The sequence below is a fragment of the Rana temporaria genome, chromosome 11 (genome assembly GCF_905171775.1).
Source record: "Rana temporaria chromosome 11, aRanTem1.1, whole genome shotgun sequence".
Taxonomy (NCBI): Eukaryota; Metazoa; Chordata; class Amphibia; order Anura; family Ranidae; genus Rana; species Rana temporaria.
In genome coordinates, this window is record NC_053499.1 from 8,336,709 (window position 1) to 8,353,003 (window position 16,295).

General features: G+C 45.4%; 1 protein-coding gene across 2 annotated transcripts in view; it reads left to right on the plus strand.

Annotated features, from left to right (window-relative positions):
* The first annotated feature begins 10,438 nt into the window (after positions 1-10,438).
* Positions 10,439-16,295, plus strand: part of IRAG1 (inositol 1,4,5-triphosphate receptor associated 1) — a 129,435-nt gene continuing 123,578 nt past the window's right edge. For both annotated transcript variants that reach the window (XM_040327965.1, XM_040327966.1), the window contains exon 1: positions 10,439-10,825. The gene's annotated coding sequence lies outside the window, so the exon portion shown is untranslated. The remainder of the gene's footprint in view (positions 10,826-16,295) is intronic.

The window sequence follows — 16,295 nt, forward strand, 5'->3', positions numbered from 1 at the left end:
CACACACACCACTGCGTGTATCTGACCAAGCTGTTCTGAGGTCTGTAAGGGGGCTGTTTGTACTCATGGGGGTCTGCACTGCTGGGGGGGGGTCTGCACTGCTGGGGGGGGGTCTGCACTGAGGGGGGTGTCTATACTGCTTGGGGGGGTCTGCACTGAGAGGGGTGTCTGTACTGCTGGGGGGTCTGCACTAAGGGGGGTGTCTGTACTGCTGGGGGGGGGGTCTGCACTGAGGGGGGTGTCTGTACTGCTGGGGGGGGGGGTCTGCACTGAGGGGGGTGTCTGTACTGCTGGGGGGGTCTGCACTAAGGGGGGTGTCTGTACTGCTGGGGGGGGTCTGCACTGAGGGGGGTGTCTGTACTGCTGGGGGGATCCTTAAAGCGGAATAAAGTGAATAAAGCACTTGCCTGAAATTCTTTCGGCGGCGTAACGTAAATGACATACGTTACGCCGCCGCAGAGATACGCACGATGTACCAGAATCTGGCCCCTAGAGCCCAATTCTGTCCACCAATACATGTCCAACTTACAAGACCACCTAGATAGCGCGCCCTTCTGACCCTCTAGCTTATGGAAGAGCCATTTCCACCGCAAGTCACTCTTATTTGGTGTGTGGAAATATTCTATTTAGACGGATCTCAGGCAAACGACGGTCTGAAAATAATCTCCTGGCTTTTGAAGGAAGACCCGTAAATGATCCGAAGGCTATTTTTACCAATTTTTGTTTTAGAGTTCACATTTCATGTTCTTCCGTCCTATATAAAGCCAGAGAGCAAATGAAAGCAGTCACAGGCCGCGGGAGGAAAACCAAAGAGAAGGGAGGCGCAGGAGGAGGCGCAGGAGGAGTGGGAAAAGGTACACAGGCAACGGGGAGTGAAATGTCCAGTCGAGAACCACCAATCAGAACTTGAGGTTGTCATTGTATATTTAGAATTGGCCGTCTCTTCAAAGGTAATGCATGAGAACCAACTTGTCATGAAGACAGATCGTCTCCTATATTTAGGTTTTGGGCGATGCGTTCCTAATACTCATTATTTTTTATAATTTCATTTATCATCTTATCGCCGGAATCTTCTGTTTAAACAGTTGGGATATTTAAATTCCTGCACAGCGGTTATCATATGCAAATGGTCTGCTAAACATCAAAACCTTCTGGAAGTTTAACCACTTAAGACCCGGACCTTTAGGCAGCTAAAGGACCCGGCCAGTTTTTGCGATTCGGCACTGCGTCGCTTTAACTGACAATTGCGCGGTCGTGCGACGCGGTTCCCAAACAAAATTGGCGTCCTTTTTTCCCCCACAAATAGAGCTTTCTTTCGGTGGTATTTGATCACCTCTGCGGTTTTTATTTTTTGCGCTATAAACAAAAATAGAGCGACAATTTTGAAAAAAATGCAATATTTTTTACTTTTTGCTATAATAAATATCCCCCAAAAATATATATATAAAAAAAAAAATTCCTCAGTTTAGGCCGATACGTATTCTTCTACCTATTTTTGGTAAAAAAAAAATCGCAATAAGCGTTTATCGATTGGTTAGGGGATAGGGGATAGTTTTATTGCATTTTTATAATTTTTTATTTTTTTTACTACTAATGGCAGCGATCAGCGATTTTTTTTTCGTGACTGCGACATTATGGCGGACACTTCGGACACTTTTAAACCCATTTTTGGGACCATTGTCATTTTCACAGCAAAAAATGCATTTAAAATGCATTGTTTACTGTGAAAATGACAATTGCAGTTTGGGAGTTAACCACAAGGAGGCGCTAAAGGGGTTATGTATGACCTAATATGTGTTTCTAACTGTAGGGGGGTGTGGCTGTTGGTGTAACGTCATTGATCGTGCTTCCCTATATCAGGGAACACACGATCGATGACGGCGCCACAGTTAAGAACGGGGAAGCTGTGTTTACACACGGCTCTCCCCCTTCTTCAGCTTCGGGGACCGATCGCGGGACTCCAGCGGCGATCGGGTCCGCGGGTCCCGGGGTGACGGTCACGGAGCTTTGGACCGGGTCGTGGACGTGCGCCCGCGACCCATGGCTGGGCACTCTAAAGAGGACGTACCTGTACCCAGCCGTGCCATTCTGCCGACGTATATGTGCAGGAGGCGGTCCTTAAGTGGTTAAAGTAGACCTCACCTAAAAATATGAAGATATGCAACGCTGTATCCTGGCCTAGGCCAACAAGGCCCAGGCCTAGGGCAGCACTTTTCAGTAGGCATGTGCAAAAGGGAAAAATTTGTTTTGTTTCGTTTTAATTCGTTATTTAATTAATTTAGTTACGTTAGATTCGTTACATGTGTTAAATTCGTTTTCGGAATTCGTTCGTGTTCGACCGAATTAGAAAAATCCGGTCAAATTCGAAAATATTTCGACCGGATTAGATAATATTTCAATCGGATTCTAAAACAAATTCTATTCGAATCGAATTCGAAAACGATTCGATTCGAAAACAAATTCGAATGAAAATTGAAAGCAAATTTGACTCAAAATCTAAAAAATATAAATCGATTTCTAAAAAATAATACAATAAAATAGAATACAAAATAATAAAACAATAGAATGAAAATCAAAGAATAGTAAAGAACAGAATGAAATTTAATAGAATGTAATCAAATACAATAGAATATGACCTGGATTCTTCTATCTATCTTCTATTTTCTGAAATTCGAAATTCATATAGAATGAACTCAAATTCGAATAGAAAAATATTATATAAATATATTTTATTCTACTCTATTCTAATATTTTTCTATTCGAATTTTTCTATTCGAATTCCGAAAACGAATTTAACACATGTAACGAATCTAACGTAACGAAATTTGATCGTGAGATCGCGATTGCGGCGCCCGCGACCCGGTCCGAAGCTCCGCGGGTCCCGATCGCCGCTGGATTCCCGTGATCGGTCCCCGGAGCTGAAGAACGGGGAGAGCTGTGTGTAAACACACCTTCCCCGTTCTTCACTGTGGCGCTGTCATTGATCGTGTGTTCCCTAATATAGGGAAACGCGATCAATGACGTCACAAATCCAGCCCCGCCCCCCTACAGTTAGAAACACAGATGAGGTCACACTTAACCCCTTCAGCGCCCCCTTGTGGTTAACTCTCAACTTGTCATTTTCACAGTAAACAATGCATTTGTAATGCATTTTTGGCTGTGAAAATGACAATGGTCCCAAAAATGTGTAAAAATTGTCCGAAGTGTCCGCCATAATGTCGCAGTCACGAAAAAAAACGCTGATCGCCGCCATTAGGAGTAAAAAAAAATAAAATAAAAATGCAATAAAACTATCCCCTATTTTGTAATCGCTATAAATTTTGCGCAAACCAATCGATAAACGCTTATTGCGATTTTTTTTTTACCAAAAATATGTAGAAGAATACGTATCGGCCTAAACTGAGGAAAAACATTTTTTTTTATATATTTTTTGGGGATATTTATTATAGCAAAAAGTAAAAAATATTGTTTTTTTTTCAAAATTGTCGCTCTATTTTTGTTTATAGCGCAAAAAATAAAAACCGCAGAGGTGATCAAACACCGCCAAAAGAAAGCTCTATTTGTGGGGAAAAAAGGACGCCAATTTTGTTTGGGAGCCGCGTCGCACGACCGCGCAATTGTCAGTTAAAGCGATGCAGTGCCGAATCGCAAAAACTGGCCAGGTCCTTTACCTGCCTAAAGGTCCGGGTCTTAAATGGTTAAGCTCGCAGGAAGTGACAAGGACATTTTTGGCAAAGAAGTGTTTTCTGTACTTGCTGGAAATGTTCTGAGCCTGAAAAATTAAAACAAAGGCAGGCGATAACAATCTGACTGATAAGCTGCAATATATATTAATATTTTTTTTTTTTTTTGGTACATTTTAATTGTTTTATTTTTCCGAGGTTCTCATCCAGAATGTCAGGCCACTTCGGGGCTTTTAAAAACAAATGTAATTATGCTTCTCTAAATTTGCAGCCGGAGGATTAATTACAGGACAGATACAAGGTCGTTATCTCTTTGAACATGGAGATAGATTGTAACAACAAACTCATTTCCAGGGGACTCGAGTTTCAGCTCAAGGTTGTCACATGAATCACGACTCCTTCTGGATACTAAACTCTTAGCTGAAGCCTTCCAGTATAAATAAAAAGAGTAATTTATTTTCTGCCGTTCACACAGAGCGATCCTTTTTTTTTTTGCAATATTTTAGAAATTTAAGCTGACATTTAATCAACATTTTTTATTTTTTTTTGCCTTTTCTGGTCCCTCACTCCCCCCCCTCCCATCTACATTATGATAACAAAAAATCATTTTTCTACTTCTCATTCCAATCCAGCGTCTGTGGGATGTGCGCGAAAAACAAGTCTGATCTAGACATGTGCACTGCCGAATAATTCATTCATTTTTTGTTTGTTTTTTTGGAAAATTCGTAAATTAAAAAACCCGAAAATTTAGAGATTTGAAAATCCGAATATTCAGAAATTCCAAAAACCGAAAATTCAAATGTTAGAAAATTAGAAAATTCAGAAATTCGGAAGTTCTAAAATCCAAAAACAAATGGAACGGAACTAAATAATAATAAAAGTTTTTTATTATTATTATTGTTAATATTAACCACTTGAGAGCCGCGCTGTAGACGAAAGACGTCCACAGCGCGGCTCTCAACTGCTGGGTGGACGTCCCTGGACGTCCTTTAATGTGCATTACCCGCGCGCGCGCCACTGGGGGCACGCAGTGGGTAAACACTGTGCCCGGCGCATCGCTGAGATGCCGATGCGCGTGCCTGGCGGCCGCGATGTCCGCCAGGTACCCGCGATCGGCGGTGACAGCAGGGACGTGGAGCTGTGTATGTAAACACAGAGCTCCACTTCCTGTCAGAGGAGAGGAGACCGATCTGTGTCCCTTGTACATAGAGACACAGCATCGGTCACCTCCTCCAGTCACCCCCCTCCCCCCACACCCACACACCCAGGGAATACATTTAACCCCTTCCTCACCCCCTAGTGTTAACCCCTTCACTGCCAGTTTAAAAAAACTAATTTGGAACAAAACTAAGGGCCAGATTCACAAAAGAGATACGACGGCGTTTCTCCCGATACGCCGTCGTATCTCTGTTTCTATCTATGCGACTGATTCATAGAATCAGTTACGCATAGATATCCATAAGATCCGACAGGTGTAATTGTTTTACACTGTCGGATCTTAGGATGCAATACCGCAGCCGCCGCTGGGGGGAGCTTGCGATGTAAACCAGCGTCGGGTATGCAAATTAGGAGTTATGGCGATTCCCGACGGATTTTCGCGTTTGCTACGTCGCCGCTAGTCTAGTTTCCCGTCGCAAAGTTAGTCGGTTTTTTTTGGTGCCTTAACTTTACACAGCAATCGTATTGCTGTATAAAGTATGGCCGTCGTTCCCGAATCGAAAAATGTAAAAAATAACGTTGTTTGCGTAAGCCGTCCGGGAATACGGAATTACGCTACGCGCGTTGCCGTTCGAAAAAATGACGTCACGGCGCGCAAAGCACGGCGGGAGTTCGGAAACGGAGCATGCGCGGTAGGTCCGGCGCAGGAGCGCGCCTAATTTAAATGGCACATGCCCATTTAAATTGGCCCGCCTTGCGCCGGAGGCCGCCGGCGTAGGTTTTCATCGCAAATGCTTGGTGAATCAGGCACTTGCGATGAAAAATTGCAGTGGTGTAACGTATCTACGATACGTTACCCCGCCGCTGCCCTACGTGAATCTGGCCCTAATTGCACATGTCTAGTCTGATCCATGGAGGCTCAAACACGCAACTTTCAGGATTTAAAGGATCTGCTAAGGATGGCTTGGTGCCAGATATCTCAACATACCTTCAGAGGTCTCATGTCCTCCATGCTTTTATGGGTCAGGGCAAAAGGGGGGATCTAGTAAATTTTAGGTGGGTGGTCGTATTATGGTAGGTGGTCGTATTATGGTAGGTGGTCGTATTATGGTGGCTGGTCGTATTATGGTGGGTGGTCGTATTATGGTGGGTGGTCGTATTATGGTGGGTGGTTGTATTATGGTGGCTGGTCGTATTATGGTGGCTGGTCGTATTATGGTGGGTGGTCGTATTATGGTAGGTGGTCGTATTATGGTGGGTGGTTGTATTATGGTGGGTGGTTGCATTATGGTGGGTTGTCGTATTATGGTGAGTGGTTGTATTATGGTGGGTGGTTGCATTATGGTGGGTTGTCGTATTATGGTGAGTGGTCGTATTATGGTAGGTGGTCGTATTATGGTGGGTGGTTGTATTATGGTGGGTGGTCGTATTATGGTAGGTGGTCGTATTATGGTGGTTGGTCTTATTATAGTAGGTGGTCGTATTATGGTAGGTGGTCGTATTATGGTAGGTGGTCGTATTATGGTGGGTGGTCGTATTATGGTGGGTGGTCGTATTATGGTAGGTGGTTGTATTATGGTGGGTGGTTGTATTATGGTAGGTGGTTGTATTATGGTAGGTGGTCGTATTATGGTAGGTGGTCGTATTATGGTAGGTGGTCGTATTATGGTAGGTGGTCGTATTATGGTGGGTGGTCGTATTATGGTGGGTGGTCGTATTATGGTAGGTGGTCGTATTATGGTGGTTGGTCTTATTATGGTAGGTGGTAGTATTATGGTAGGTGGTCGTATTATGGTAGGTGGTCGTATTATGGTGGGTGGTCGTATTATGGTGGGTGGTCATATTATGGTAGGTGGTTGTATTATGGTGGGTGGTCGTATTATGGTAAGTGGTCGTATTATGGTGGGGGGTCGTATTATGGTAGGTGGTCGTATTATGGTGGCTGGTCGTATTATGGTAGGTGGTCGTATTATGGTGGGTGGTTGTATTATGGTAGGTGGTCGTATTATGGTGGGTGGTCGTATTATGGTGGGTGGTCGTATTATGGTAGGGGTCGTATTATGGTAGGGGTCGTATTATGGTGGGTTGTCGTATTATGGTGGGTGGTTGTATTATGGTGGCTGGTCGTATTATGGTGGCTGGTCGTATTATGGTGGGTGGTCGTATTATGGTAGGTGGTCGTATTATGGTGGGTGGTTGTATTATGGTGGGTGGTTGCATTATGGTGGGTTGTCGTATTATGGTGAGTGGTTGTATTATGGTGGGTGGTTGCATTATGGTGGGTTGTCGTATTATGGTGAGTGGTCGTATTATGGTAGGTGGTCGTATTATGGTGGGTGGTTGTATTATGGTGGGTGGTCGTATTATGGTGGGTGGTCGTATTATGGTAGGTGGTTGTATTATGGTGGGTGGTTGTATTATGGTAGGTGGTTGTATTATGGTAGGTGGTCGTATTATGGTAGGTGGTCGTATTATGGTAGGTGGTCGTATTATGGTAGGTGGTCGTATTATGGTGGGTGGTCGTATTATGGTGGGTGGTCGTATTATGGTAGGTGGTCGTATTATGGTGGTTGGTCTTATTATGGTAGGTGGTAGTATTATGGTAGGTGGTCGTATTATGGTAGGTGGTCGTATTATGGTGGGTGGTCGTATTATGGTGGGTGGTCATATTATGGTAGGTGGTTGTATTATGGTGGGTGGTCGTATTATGGTAAGTGGTCGTATTATGGTGGGGGGTCGTATTATGGTGGGTGGTCGTATTATGGTGGGTGGTCGTATTATGGTGGGTGGTTGTATTATGGTGGGTGATTGTATTATGGTAGGTGGTCGTATTATGGTAGGTGGTTGTATTATGGTGGGTGGTCGTATTATGGTGGGTGGTCGTATTATGGTGGGTGGTCATATTATGGTGGGTGGTCGTATTATGGTGGGTGGTTGTATTATGGTGGGTGGTCGTATTATGGTAGGTGGTAATATTATGGTGGGTGGTCGTATTATGGTGGGTGGTCGCATTATGGTGGGTGGTCGTATTATGGTAGGTGGTAGTATTACGGTAGGTGGTCGTATTATGATGGGTGGTCGTAGTTATATACATTTATACATATATACATTATGACCTTTATGAAGAAACATGAAAAGTTGGAGGTTGGGGAGAAGAGATCACCTTCTGTAGACCTCATTATCTCGGCTCATAAACCCCCCCCCTCCTCCCGGCATATACACCGGTATTAGCATAGTTATATATAACGCTCATCATTAAAGCTTCACATTGATCTGATTGGACTCAGGGATTTTATACCGATAGCTATCTGTAAAGAAGTACAAGAGGGGGCTTACTGTATCTGGGTTGAAATCTCTGGAGTTTTACTGTATGTATACAGACCACCCAGGTTCTGTGCCAACACCGGAGAGCAGAAGACAGACCACCACTAACAAGATTTACTGCCTTTAACCTGCTCAATGCCGAGGGACACCAGCGAGAGTCCAAGGAAGACGACGGTTGTCAGTTAATGTATGTACACTATATTACCAAAAGTATTGGGACGCCTGCCTTTACACACACAAGTGAACTAATGGCATCCCAGTCTTAGTCCGTAGGGTACAATAGTGCAGAGGTAGCGCCCTGGAGTTTAGTCAGGGATGCTCCTCACAAACTTGCCAGGAGTAGTTACCCTGGTCGATTGCTAGAGATCCAATGGCCCGGATTCAGCTAGAATTGTGCATTATTTACGGAGGCACAGGGCAACGTTTTTGCCCTGCGCCCCCGCAAATTTGCTCCGCTGCCCTTGATTCACAGAGCAGAAGCTCCATAAATTGCGCGGGCGCGCCGGCAAAATGCCTGGCGCAAGCGCGCGCAATTTAAATGATCCCGTAGGGGGCGGGAATCATTTAAATTAGGCGCGTTCCCGTGCCGATCGTAGAGCGCATGCTCCGTCGGGAAACTTTTCCGACGTGCATTGCGGCAAATGACGTCGCAAGGACGTCATTTGCTTCAAAGTGAACGTGAATGGCGTCCAGCGCCATTCACAATTCACTTACGCAAACTACGTAAAATTAAAATTTCGCGACGCGGGAACGACGGGTATACGTAACATGGGCTGCCCCTGCTAATAGCAGGGGCAGCCTTGCGCGAAAACCGCCGTAAATTGCGTACGCAGGGCTCGCGCAACGTTGTGAATCGGCGTTAGTATGCAATTTGCAAGCCGTCCTATCTTAGATATGTTTAAGTGTATCTCTGTTTGAGAATACACTTAAACATAGGTCGGCGTAGATTCTGAGTTAGGTCGGCTTATATACTGATAAGTCGGCCTAACTCTACCTGAATCTACCTATCTGAGTCTGCCAATTGAAATTGCAACTACTTAAAGCGGGGGTTCACCCTTAGAGGGCACTTTTCCCCCTTAGATTCCTGCTCGTTATTACTAGGGGAATCGGCTATTTATTTTAAAATATGTGCAGTACTTACCCGTTTACGAGACGCATCCTCTCCGTCGCTTCCGGGTATGGGCTTCGGGAATGGGCGTTCCTTCTTGATTGACAGGTTTCCGAGAGGCTTCCGACGGTCGCATCCATCGCATCACGATTTTCCGAAAGAAGCCGAACGTCGGTGCGCAGGCGCAGTATAGAGCCGCACCGACGTTCGGCTTCTTTCGGCTACGAGTGACGCGATGGATGCGACCGTCGGAAGCCTCTCGGAAGAATGTCAATCAAGAAGGAACGCCCGCTCCCGAAGACCCATACCCGGAAGCGACGGAAGAAGATGCATCTCGAAAACGGTAAGTACGGATCATATTTTAATACAAATAGCCGATTCCCCTAGACCGAACGAGCAGGAAGCTAAGGGGAGATTTTTATTTTTATTTTTAAATGGGTGAACTCCCGCTTTAAGGATGTCCTGACCCTAACCCTCTTTCCCCTTTAAAATTTAAAAAGGACTGTTAAGAGAAATAAAACCTCTTTTACATTCAAGAAGTGTCTGGCGCCCAATAACTTTATCCACCTTGCACCCACTATGCCTCACATCCAGCGTTCTCGACGCGGGGACTTTCCAGGGGCTCAGGTAAGTAAAACGGGGGGCTGGGTGTTTTTTCAACTTAATGCATAGGATGCAACCCCTTTAATTCTAACGATGGAGCAGATAGTGACAGACCGGCTGCACTCTGATTGGACACAAATTCCAGAATTTTATTGTTATTACGAAAAAAAGCAATTAACAAAAACCACAACGCTGTCGGAACAAACTGTCGCCATTTCCCAGGAGACCAGGAAGGGGTTAAAGAATAAAGAGAACGCTTTTATTTTGCACATATTTTTAGCCGCACTGGAGCCATGGGAATAACCCCCCCCTGCGTTTCCTCTGCGAAGGCTTTTCAATGAGCTTTGATTTTTTGTATTTTTATTTTTTTTGGAAATACACAAGCGGGATCTTTTGATAGAAACCAGATTGCCTTTTCTAGGTGTCTTCCTTTCGCCTCGCTGTCTTGGCCGCGGCGGAAAGAGGAGACGCTGCGCTTTTCTTTTTTTTTTTTTACGAAGTACAAAAAAAAAAAAAAAGAAGAGAGACGCAGTTTAGTTTTTCTCTCTCCTCTTCCCCTTTGAAGAGTTTATTTATCCTGCAGGCTGCGAAACTTTGGTTGGAAAGTCGACTCTTCGGATCGGTTTTTTGGAAAAGTCTTCAGCTTGGTCTGTTCAGCCAAATGAAGCTTTGACCTTAAATGGTAAAAGATCCCAGTTGTGATTGAGAGGCCGGACTTGGGGGGAGAAGTGGCTTTTTTGGTTTGGTAATCGGCATCGCTAAGAATAAACTGCAATTTCAGGCACCAGCCGGGGACCAGAGAGGATCTCATGTAATCCCCCCGGATGAAAGATGCGGGCGGGAGACTTTGCCGGATCCTTCAGTGTTGATGCTCCAGGGATAGAGAGGTACGGATCGGGTATCTGCAACGTTCGGGAAGCCTGGAGGATCTCAATGGGCCATAAAACAGGTCAGAAAAATCTTTGACATATAGATTTTTATTGTCACTATGGGGGGGGGGGGGGGTTATGAAAACTGGAGAATGCAAAATCTGGTGCAGCTCTGCATAGCAACCAATCAGCTTCTAGGTTTTTTTTTTTTGGCAAGGCTTAATTGAACAAGCTGATTGGCTACCAGGAGATTTTGCACTCTCCTGTTTTAGTAAATCTACCCCCCCTATGGATGTCAGGGCCGCAGGCGCAGGCATTACACAGGGGTGCAGGCATTACACCTGTAAGGGGCCCGGCTGGCCCCCCTCCCGTTTTTTATTTTATTTTTTTAATAATTTTTTATTCATTTTATTTAATAATTTTTTTATTTATTTTTTTAATCATTTTTTTATTTATTTTTTTGCATTACACCTGTAAGGGTCCCAATGGTCCCCCTCGCGTTTTTTTATTTTATTTATTTATTTATTTTAATAAATGTTTTATTTATTTTATTTAATACATTTTTTATTTATTTTTTTAATATTTTTTTTTTATTTATTTTGCATTACACCTGTAAGGGTCCCAATGGCCCCCCTCCCGTTTTTTTTTTATTTATTTTTTTATTTATTTATTTTAATAAATGTTTTATTTATTTTATTTAATACTTTTTTAATTGATTTGCATGGGACTTTAAACAAAAACCCCGACCCTCACAAATGGGGGTAGTTAAGGGATAAATTAACTATCCTATAGTTTAGGTGGACATATAAGTAACATGTGACCAAGTGTTATCGAAATATCTACAGCCGTTTGGAAGTTATGAAGTAACATGTATTTCCCATAGAGTTGAATGGGACTTTAAAGGAAAACCCCGACCATGGCAAATGGGGGTGGGTAAGGGTTAAACCACCTATCCTATGTTTGTTGCTGACATATAAGTAACATGTGTGCCAAGTTTCATGTTAATATCTTTAGCCGTTTGGACGTGATGCTGGAACATACATACATACATACATACATACATACATACATACACACACACACACGTTGAGTTTTATATATATATATATATAGATTTATTTATTTATTTTTTTAATTATTTTTTTTTTTTTTTGCATTACACCTGTTATGCTCGTACAGACGACCGAACATGTCTGCTGAAAATTGTCTGTGGACCAGTTTCAGCAGACATGTTCGGTCGTGTGTACGGCCCAGCGGACATTTGTCCAGCCGACCGTTTGCGGCGAACAAATGTTTCTTAGCATGCTAAGAAACATGTCCGCTGGAATCCTGTCCGTCGGACATGTTCGGTCGTCTGTACAGACTCACCGTACATGTCCGAGCGGCCGCCATCCCTCGCATGCGTCGAATCACTTCGACGCATGCGTGGAAGCATTGAACTTCCAGGGCCGCGCACGTCGCCGCGTCATCGTCGCGGCCACGTCACCGCGGATGGTGTACGCGCGGATTTCTGTCTAATGGTGTGTACAACCATCAGACAGGACCGTTTTCAGCGAACAGTCCGCCCGTCTGTACGAGACCTAAGGGTCCCAATGGTCCCCCTCCCGTTTTTTTATTTTAATTATTTATTTATTTACTTTAATAAATGTTTTATTTAATTCTTTTATCATTTATTTTTCTAATATTTTTTTTTTGCATTACACCTGTAAGGGTCCCAATGGTCCCCCTTTCGTTTTTTTTATTTATTTTTTTATTTTTTTATTTTAATAAATGTTTTATTTATTTTATTTAATAATTTTTTTATTTATTTGTTTAATAACTTTTTTTTTTTTTGTAAGGGTCCCAATGGTCCCCAGGGCCCTTACAGGCCCAGCCGGCCCCAGGAGAAAAGAGATTACACTTGTTTTCTTTTTTTTTTTCTTCATCAGCATCAGGGTTCTCTGCTCCAGGGGGGCCCTGTCTAAAGCTGTGTAAGGGCCCCCCAAAATTTGTGACGGCTGCCCTGATGGATGTATTCACTCTTCTATTTATTGAAGGCTTCCTAGCTAATGGATGGTACAATCTCCTTCCAATGTACCAGCAAGTGGGAGGGCCTACCTGATTGCGTGTTAATTAAACGGCTCGTTAAAGCCAAAAACTAAAAATGGAATATATTGCAGCTTACCAATCATTCGATGTGGCGGCTGCATTTTTTTTTTTTTTTTTATTGTTTTCTGGAGAATTTGTACAAACGAGAGGTTATCATACAGAATGTGTCAAATAACGCTTATATTGGAGGAATAGTAAATACAGTGTGTGGGGCTCATCTGATAATAACAATTTGTATTCTTATTACCGTAATAATAATTGTTAAGCATGGATGAACAGTTGGACCATTTTACAGTTTAATATTTTAACAATTGTAGATTCCAAACACCCATTCTAACTTGGTGATTTAGAGCTAATAAATGAAGACAATAATCTGTACCCTTTTACATTATACATAGCCCCCCTGCATATTACACAGACCCCCTGCACATTACACAGCCCCCCCTGCACATTACACAGCCCCCCCTGCACATTACACAGCCCCCCTGTATATTACACAGCCCCCTCCCCTACCCAGCCCCCGCTGCATATTAAACAGACCCCCTGCATATTACACATTCCCTCCCCTACCCAGCCCCCACTGCATATTAAACAGACCCCCTGCACATCACACAGCCCCCCCTGCATATTACACAGCCCCCTGCACATCACACAGCCCCCTCCCCTACCCAGCCCCCACTGCATATTAAACAGACCCCCTGCATATTACACAGCCCCCTGCACATCACACAGCCCCCTCTCCTACCCAGCCCTCACTGCATATTACACAGACCCCCTGCACATCACACAGCCCCCCTGCATATTACACATTCCCTCCCCTACCCAGCCCCCACTGCATATTACACAGACCCCCTGCACATCACACAGCCCCCCTGCATATTACACAGCCCCCTGCACATCACACAGCCCCCTCCCCTACCCAGCCCCCACTGCATATTACCCAGCCCCCCCTGCATATTACACAGCCCCCTGCACATCACACAGCCCCCTCCCCTACCCAGCCCCCACTGCATATTAAACAGACCCCCCGCATATTACACAGCCCCCTGCACATCACACAGCCCCCTCTCCTACCCAGCCCTCATTGCATATTACACAGACCCCCTGCATATTACACAGCCCCCCTGCACATTACACATTCCCTCCCCTACCCAGCCCCCACTGCATATTACACAGACCCCCTGCACATCACACAGCCCCCCTGCATATTACACAGTCCCCTCCCCTACCAAGCCCCCACTGCATATTACACAGACCCCCCTGCACATCACACAGCCCCCCTGCATATCACACAGTCCCCTCCCCTACCAAGCCCCCACTGCATATTACACAGACCCCCCTGCATATTACACAGCCCCCCCTGCACATTACACATTCCCTCCCCTACCCAGCCCCCACTGCATATTACACAGCCCCCCTGCACATTACACATTCCCTCCCCTACCCAGCCCCCACTGCATATTACACTGCTTCCCTGCACATCACACAGCCCCCCTGCATATTACACAGCCCCCTGCATATCACACAGTCCCCTCCCCTACCCAGCCCCACTGCATATTGCACAGCCCTCTGCACATCACACAGCCCCCTCCCCTACCCAGCCCCTACTGCATATTAAACAGACCCCCTGCTTATTACACAGCCCCCCTGCATATTACACATTCCCTCCCCTACCCAGCCCCCACTGCATATTACACTGCTTCCCTGCACATCACATAGCCCCCCCTGCATATTACACAGCCCCCTGCACATCACACAGCCCCCTCCCCTACCCAGCCCCCACTGCATATTACACAGACCCCCCTGCATATTACACAGCCCCCCCTGCACATTACACATTCCCTCCCCTACCCAGCCCCCCCTGCATATTACACATACCCCCTGCACATCACACAGCCCCCCTGCATATTACACAGCCCCCTGCACATCACACAGCCCCCTCCCCTACCCAGCCCCCACTGCATATTACACAGACCCCCTGCACATCACACAGCCCCCCTGCATATTACACAGCCCCCCCTGTAAAGGGGGAACTCTGTGGACTCTGATGTAAAGGGGGAACTGTTTGGACTCTGATGTAAAGGGGGATCTCTGTGGACTCTGATATAAAGGGGGAACTCTGTGGACTCTGATGTTAAGGGGGGACTCTGTGGACTCTGATGTTAAGGGGGAACTCTGTGGACTCTGATGTTAAGGGGGAACTCTGTGGACTCTGATGTTAAGGGGGAACTCTGTGGACTCTGATATAAAGGGGGAACTCTGTGGACTCTGATGTAAAGGGGGATTCTTGTGATTAACTTCAGATGATTAGAAATGTTATTTCATAGCAACATCTATGCATTGTTTATCTATGCATACTTTGAAAAAAAAATTGCTCTGTGACGCTGTGAAGTGTTTTCGGGTTTGACTTGTAGAAAAGGTGGCAACCCTCGGTCCGGCCCGGGATTTGAAATCTCCGCTCTTCTCCCTCTTCTTCATGCAGAACTTCCTGGGGGGAACCAGAGCAACTCACTGTGGTGGCGCTGACCAATCAGAATTGCTCTGGTCTGTCCCAGAAGCCTTGCACAGGGAACAAATCCCCCAGACCACTGGAGTGGCTGCAGGGACACTGATAGCTCAGCATCGCTGGAGGTAAGTACAGCCACAGCTTATGGAACCCAACCTGAGATTGTAACCCAACCTGTCCAAAAACCATCAGACTTGATGACTGTTATACTATGGAGCCTGTCATGGTAGCGGTGGCGGCCCGTCCATTAGGGGCGCAGGAGCACCGCCCCCCCTTTCCATGCGTCCGGCCCACTAATCTACATGCAGGATGCTGGACTCATGGATTCCAATGTTTTTTGTTTTGTTTTTTTAAGCACGAGTCAGAGGCTCTAATAGGCTTTAAAAAAGGGTGGGCTCGGGGTGTAAGTCTCTTACGCCGTTGGATCTTAACTTCATATTTATGCTGGGCGCTAGGGGCGTGTACGCTGATTTACGCCTAGAAATATGTAAATCAGCTAGATACGCGAATTCACGAATGTACGCCCGGCCGACGCAGTACAGATACGCCGTTTACGTTAGGCTTTTCCCGGCGTGAAGTTACCCCTGCTATATGGTGGCGTAAATGCGGTGTACCAATGTTAAGTATGGACGTCGTTCCCGCGCCGAATTTAGAATATTTTACGTAGTTTGCGTAAGTCGTCCGTGAATAGGGCTGGACGTCATTTACGTTCACGTCGAAACCAATGACGTCCTTGCGGCGTACTTTGGAGCAATGCACACTGGGATATTCCACGGACGGCGCATGCGTCGTTCGTGAAAAACGTCAATCACGTCGGGTCACAAGTTATTTACATAAAACACGCCCCCCTGTTCCACATTTGAATTAGGCGGGCTTACGCCGGCCTATTTACGCTACGCCGCCGCAACTTACGGAGCAAGTGCTTTGAGAATACTGCACTTGCCCGTCTAAGTTGC